This window comes from Crinia signifera, chromosome 4, assembly GCF_055691185.1.
Source record: "Crinia signifera chromosome 4, ASM5569118v1, whole genome shotgun sequence".
Classification (NCBI taxonomy): Eukaryota; Metazoa; Chordata; class Amphibia; order Anura; family Myobatrachidae; genus Crinia; species Crinia signifera.
This window is the reverse complement of record NC_139220.1, coordinates 322,118,365-322,125,662: the sequence shown is the minus strand read 5'-3', so window position 1 is coordinate 322,125,662 and position 7,298 is coordinate 322,118,365.

Here is a 7,298-nt window from a genome sequence, read left to right as displayed (position 1 = left end):
GCTGGACGGGTAGTCGATCAGCTCATCAGGGAATCCTTGGCCCCGAATACATGGTCGGCATATAACCAGGAATGGCGGAGCTGGTTAGAATGGCGTGAGGTAGTAGGTTTAAGGGAGGATGATGACGAATTGGCTGTCTTGCTATACATAGGCCATTGTAAGGAGATTGGTTGGTCAGTGGCAAAGATCACGCGCTGTATGGCGGGCTTAGCTTTTGGGTTTCGTGCAGGTGGGAGGCCTGATGTCACAAAGAATTTCCTGATTGCGCAGGCTTTAAAAGGCTGGAGAAAAGGACATGTAGTACAGGATCAGAGAAGGCCGGTGTCCTTCCAGTTGTTGCAGAATATGGGCAGGAAGTTAGGTGAGGTCTGTAGTTCCAATTTCGAGGAAAGGTTGTTCGGAGTAGCCTTTTCGCTTGCCTTCTTCGGGGCACTGCGGATTGGTGAACTCGTGAGTCCAAGCGTCTCCAGGCCGGGAGGTTTGTTAGGGGAGGATGTGGATTTATACTCGGATAGGGTGGAGCTAGTGGTGAGGAGGTCTAAGACGGATCAATTAGGGAAGGGGAAGAAGGTGGTTCTTTTCTCAGTACTAGGCTCGGATATGTGCCCGGTGGCACGGCTAAGGTTGTTTAAGGAAGTCAGAGTGGGCAGAGAAAGGGATCCTTTGCTGATGCATGCAAATGGTTCCTTTTTATCACGGTTCCAGTTCACAAGCGTGTTTAGAGCAGTCCTGCGGACGTTGGGCCTCAAGGGGGAGGAATACGCAGGTCACTCTTTCCGCATCGGGGCCGCAACTGAGGCTGCTAGGATGGGTTTGGGAGATGAGCTGATTAAACGCATTGGGCGATGGGAATCGTCTCGTTTTCGTTCATATGTTCGTTTGGGGGATTGTTGAGGCTGATTGTGTTCTTTCTATTTTTAGGGCATCCCCCGTGCCTGATTTGGATTTTAGGACATTCATATGTCTTTTGGGGAGCTTTGCGGGCTGATGTCAGACTGAACGGCCGCCAGCTAGGTCTGGATAGAGAGGAGGCATTGGTTCGCTGGCTGGGGAAGCGCGGTATGGTATGGAGTGGAATGTTACAGGAATTTCACCGTTTTGTTCGGCTCGATAGGGCTCCCGACATATTAGTGTTGCATGTGGGAGGGAATGATCTTGGGGGCAGACCATTTAGGGAGTTGATACGGGATATCAAGTTTGATCTCTTACGGTTATGGGCAATGTTTCCGGAAGTGATCACGGTTTGGTCGGATATTGTGCCGCGCCGTTATTGGAGGGATGCAAGGTCGGCTGACAAGATTAACAAGGCTCGGATAAAAGTCAACAGGGCTATTGGGCGTTTTATGGCTAGAAACGGCGCGGTGGTGGTGAGGCACAGGGAACTTGAGTCTGGTGCCGGTGCTTTTTGGAGAGGGGACGGTGTGCATTTGAACGCTGTAGGGATTGATGTTTGGTCTTTGGGACTACAAGAAGGAATAGAAACAGCGTTCCGGATGTGGGGGGGTCGCTCGGGGTTAAGGGTTTAACCCCGTGCTTGGTGGCGGAGGGGGGTCCTCGAGGTTAGTGGCATTGAGGCTTAATTATGCGGCGGGGAGGGCCCCATGAGCACTGGGTGTTGACAATTGGTGCCCTCGAGCCAATCGCTATCGGCTGGGGGTAATCAACTCCTGGAAGTGCTTAGAGGTGTGGATATATTTATTGAGGGCCTCGGGGACCACCTTCCGTGAGAAATGTTTTTTGATTATTGTTAAATTTGTATTGTTTCAATAAAGATGGCTGCTGTGGCCAATTTTATCCAACAAGAGAGTTATGTCATTTGTGGGGGGATAATTGGGCACAGCGATTAGACAATACCCTGTCATGTAGGAGCCGGACTGGAGGCAAAGCCTAGGGGTAGGCTCCCCTGACAGGGTTTGTAGGGAGCTGACTAGCTGGACAGTCATAAAAGGGGTGTCTAAGGAGAGAGTCATAGGAGGAGGGGCTTAACGGGGTGTAGTAAGGGTATATAAGCAGGGTGCAGGCAGGAAATAGGGGTCACTGGGAGATTTTTCTGAACAGCTCCCACCCACCCGCCCTAATTTTTAAAGTTTTTAGGAAGAATTATTGAGAGGTTGTCTTTTGTCACAGTGGCCTGTGCGGAGGGGGGTCCTCGAGGTTAGTGGCATTGAGGCTTAATTATGCGGCGGGGAGGGCCCCATGAGAGGGCTGGACTCCCCTGGGTGAGGCTAATTAATGAGCACTGGGTGTTGACAATTGGTGCCCTCGAGCCAATCGCTATCGGCTGGGGGTAATCAACTCCTGGAAGTGCTTAGAGGTGTGGATATATTTATTGAGGGCCTCGGGGACCACCTTCCGTGGGAAATGTTTTTTGATTATTGTTAAATTTGTATTGTTTCAATAAAGATGGCTGCTGTGGCCAATTTTATCCAACAAGAGAGTTATGTCATTTGTGGGGGGATAATTGGGCACAGCGATTAGACAATACCCTGTCATGCCTATTACACGTCACACAGACATTACATAGTATACCACATGCCATAATGCCCATTACATGTTGTGCCTCACACGGTTATGCCCATTACGTCTCAGACTATGATGCCCATTACACATTATGCCACACACCATGATGCCCATTAAACATTATGCCACACACCGTGATGCCCATTACACATTATTTGACACAAGTGATGCCCATTACACATTATGCCAAACACCATAAGGCCCATTAGACGTGCCTCACACCGTGATACCCATTACAAGTGCTCCTCACACCATGATACCCATTAGCCGTTGTGCCTCACACCGTGAGGCCCATTACATCTCAGACCATCATGCCCATTACACATTAAGCCACACACCGTGTTGCCCATTACACATTAGTACACATTATTTGACACACGTGATGCCCATTACACATTATGGGGGGGAGGGACATGACAGGGGTGGGTGGCGGAGAGGGGAATGTAAGGAAGGAAAGGCTGGGAAGAGCAAGCGGGGGATTATATATATGTAAGTACAGTATGTGTGTGTGTGTATGTATATATATATATATATATATATATATATATATAGTGTGTGTGTGTATATATATATATATATATATGTTTCAAATGGGTCCGGCACTCCTGCTGTGCTGTATCAGCTGCTCCGGTTCCCCCCGCAGAACGAACAAATGCAGCAGTGGATGGGCAGTGGCACTCTGGTGACTTCAAACGTGAAATAGCGAGTTTAATGTAAAAATGCTGACATCTCAATGCCGACGTTTCGGGGTCAGACAAGCCCCGTTTTCAAGGTGAGAGACCCTTGAAAATGGGCTTGTCTGACCCTCAAACGTCAGCATTGAGATGTCAGCATTTTTACATTAAACTCGCTATTTCACGTTTGAAGTCTCCAGAGTGCCACTGCCCATCCACTGCTGCTATATATATATATATACACAAACTCATACTGTACTTGTAAATATGAAAGTGCTGCCTTACTTTCACTTATGTGGATGCCTGGTGGGGCAGACAGGCTGTGCACAACATGGACTCCTACAGCACTGCAGGTCCACACCTCCTTCCTTCTCCCTGCAGCCTGCTAGCTCAGCCAGTCACTGAGCCGCAGGCTGCTGTGTCAGATATGATTGGACAGCTATTTACCAAAATGGATTCGTAAAAAATAGGTGTATTCGTAGGCAGAAATACACCTATTTTTTACACATTTGTATTTTCGGGATTTTCAATCCCGAAAATACAACAATTCGTATTCCTAAAGATGGAACATTCGTATTTGTATTTACAAATACGAATGTCTACACCATCGATAGAATACGACAGAAATCACCATTCAAAAGAATGGTGGTTCCTGATGTACTAAGCAGCCGTACTGATAATGTGGCTGCTAAGTGGTGTGAAACAGGCACGCAAATACGACAGGAAAATAGAACACCATTTTCCTGTTCTATTTGCGTTTTAGCCTGCATGGATCAGTCAGATCCGTGCAGGCTGCAGTGTAAAAAAAAATAGAAAAAATAAATAAATTTAAAAAAAAACCAGCGTGGGGTCCCCCCCACAGCCATAACCAGCACCAGGCTGAAGGAGCCGGGGCCGGTAATTAAAAATCAGGGAACCCGACAAATAGGGGTTCCCCGATTTTTAACAACCAGCCCCAGGCTCCAGGTCCGGGGCTGGTTCCCAAAATATGGGGGACAAAATGACTAGGGGTCCCCCGTATTTTAAGAACCAGCCCCAGGCCAAACCAGCCAGCAGGGTAATGCCACTGCCGGGGGGAGAAGAAGATAGGTACTGGACTGCACGCTGCCTGGAATACATATTGGTGTGTACAGGACTGCACACTGCCTGGTATGCATATGGGTGTGTCCTGGACTGCACGCAGCCTGGAATACATATTGGTGTGTACTGGACTGCACGCTGCCTGTAATACATATTGGTGTGTACTGGACTGCACGCTGCCTGGAATACATATTGGTGTGTACTGGACTGCACGCTGCCTGGAATACATATTGGTGTGTACAGGACTGCACGCTGCCTGGAATACATATTGGTGTGTACTGGACTGCATGCTGCGTGGTATACATATTGGTGTGTACTGGATTGCAAGCTGCATGGAATACATATTGGTGTGTACAGGACTGCACGCTGCCTGGAATACATATTGGTGTGTACTAGACTGCACGCTGCCTGGAATACATATTGGTGTGTACTGGACTGCACGCTGCCTGGAATACATATTGGTGTGTACTGGACTGCACACTGCCTGGTATACATATTGGTGTGTACTGGACTGCATGCTGCGTGGTATATATATATTGGTGTGTACTGGATTGCAAGCTGCATGGAATACATATTGGTGTGTACAGGACTGCACACTGCCTGGAATACATATTGGTGTGCCCAGGACTGCACGCTGCCTGGAATATATATTGGTGTGTACAGGACTGCACGCTGCCTTGTATACATATTGGTGTGTCCTTTGTAATACTTACAAATGGTGACAGAATATCTGACATAAATGTGGGTGAAAACCTGGGATCCAGTGACCATCAAGCAGTATGGTTCAAAATAAAGACAGAGACTGACTCATCGCACACAAAAACAAAGGTGTTAGATTTTAGGAAGGCTGATTTTGTAGAGATGGGAAACTCTGTAAGGGATTTTTTGGCAGAGTGGAGGAACTTGGAAGGAGTGCAGGATAAGAGGGAAAAATTAAAAGCAACAGAACTTTGTGTCAAAAAAGTTAGTAAAAACACAAGAAAAAGGAAGCCATTGTGGTTTGCAAAAGAAGTAGCAAGTATTGTGAAAGCAAAAAAGTTGGCCTTTAAGAAATTTAAGCAGACGCAGAAGAATGAGGACAAAGAGGTGTATCTTGTTAGACAGAAGGAGGCTAAGAAGGTAATCAGATGTGCAAAAGCACAGGCTGAAGAGAAAATGGCCCAATCAGTGGGTAAAGGGGGGGAAACTTTTTTTAGGTATATAAGTGAAAGGACAAAAACAAAAAGTGGAATAATAAGACTAAAGACAGAGAGTGGAAGTTTTCTTGAGGGGGACAATGTAATAGCAGATAATATTAATAATTATTTCTGCTCAGTATTCACTGCTGAAAGAGAGGGGAAGGGGCCACAATTAAGTTGCAAGTATAGTCAGAAAACTGAGGGAGAAACGAGTACATTTACAGAGGAGAAAGTCCTCACAGAACTCTCAAAACTGAAAGTGGATAAATCAATGGGGCCAGATGGGATACATCCAAGGATACTAAAAGAGCTCAAAGGGGAGCTGGTAAAAACCAATAACAGAATTATTCAACCAGTCACTAGCTACTGTAATAATCCCAGAGGACTGGAAAACAGCGAATGTAGTCCCACTGCACAAAAGTGGAAGCAAAGAAGAGGTAAGCAACTATCGACCAGTGAGCCTTACATCAGTAGTAGGGAAATTGATGGAAACACTCTTAAAAGAAAGAGTTGTAGAATATCTCAAAACCAGCAATTTACAGGATCCAAAACAGCATGGGTTTACTGGGGGAAGATCATGTCAAACAAATCTTATTTACTTTTTTGACTGGGTGACTAAAGTAATAGATCAAGGTGGGGCTGTAGATGTAGCTTATCTAGACTTTAGTAAGGCTTTTGACACTGTCCCACATCGCAGACTGTTAAATAAACTTGAAAGCTTGGGATTGGATTCTAAGATAGTTGAATGGATAAGAGCATGGTTGCAGGACAGAAAACAGAGAGTTGTAGTAAATGGAGTACAGTCAAAGGAGGGAAAGGTTACAAGTGGAGTACCCCAGGGATCTGTACTTGGACCAGTGCTTTTTAATATCTTTATTGGTGATATTGCAAATGGAATTGAGGGTAAAATGTGCCTTTTTGCAGATGACACAAAGGTATGCAACAGGGTAGACACACCAGGAGGGGTAAAACAAATGATTGATGATCTAGGTAGATTAGAGGAATGGTCAAGAGCATGGCAACTACAGTTTAATGCCAAAAAATGCAAAATCATGCACTTGGGTTGCAAAAATCCAAAGACTAAATATAGTATAAATGGCACTATAATGGAAACTACTGAGGAAGAAAGGGATCTAGGTGTCACTATTTCAGGGGACTTAAAGGCAGGTAGGCAATGTAACAAAGCAATGAAGAAGGCAAGTCAGATGCTTGGTTGCATAGGGAGAGGTATCAGCAGTAGAAAGAAAGAAGTAATAATGCCACTGTATAGGTCATTGGTACGACCTCATCTAGAGTATTGTGTTCAGTTCTGGAGGCCATATCTCCAGAAGGATATAAATACATTAGAGACTGTACAAAGAAGGGCAACTAAAATGGTGCATGGCCTACATCACAAAACGTACCAGGAAAGACTAAAAGATCTTAATATGTATACTTTAGAGCAGAGAAGGGAAAGGGGGGACATGATAGAAACTTTCAAATATATCAAGGGTTTTAACAAGGTACAGGTGGGAGACATTCTTCACAGGAAGAGGAGCAGCAGAACACGAGGACATGCACTGAAACTAGAGGGAGGAAGATTCAGGGGAAATGTGAGGAAGAATTACTTCACAGAAAGAGTAGTAGGTACTTGTTTCCTAGCACGGCCACACCGATTCAGATCGGGGTGGTCGTGTCGGAAAAATCGGGTCGATCGCATCGCATGCGATTTGGTCGCATGCGATGCGATCGACGCGACCGACCGTTTTTTGACCCGATTTTTTTCATTGAATCCAATGTAAATTGGGTCCCTGGGACCCAATTTTACATTGGATTCAATGAAAAAAATTCCCAACCCCCCCAAATT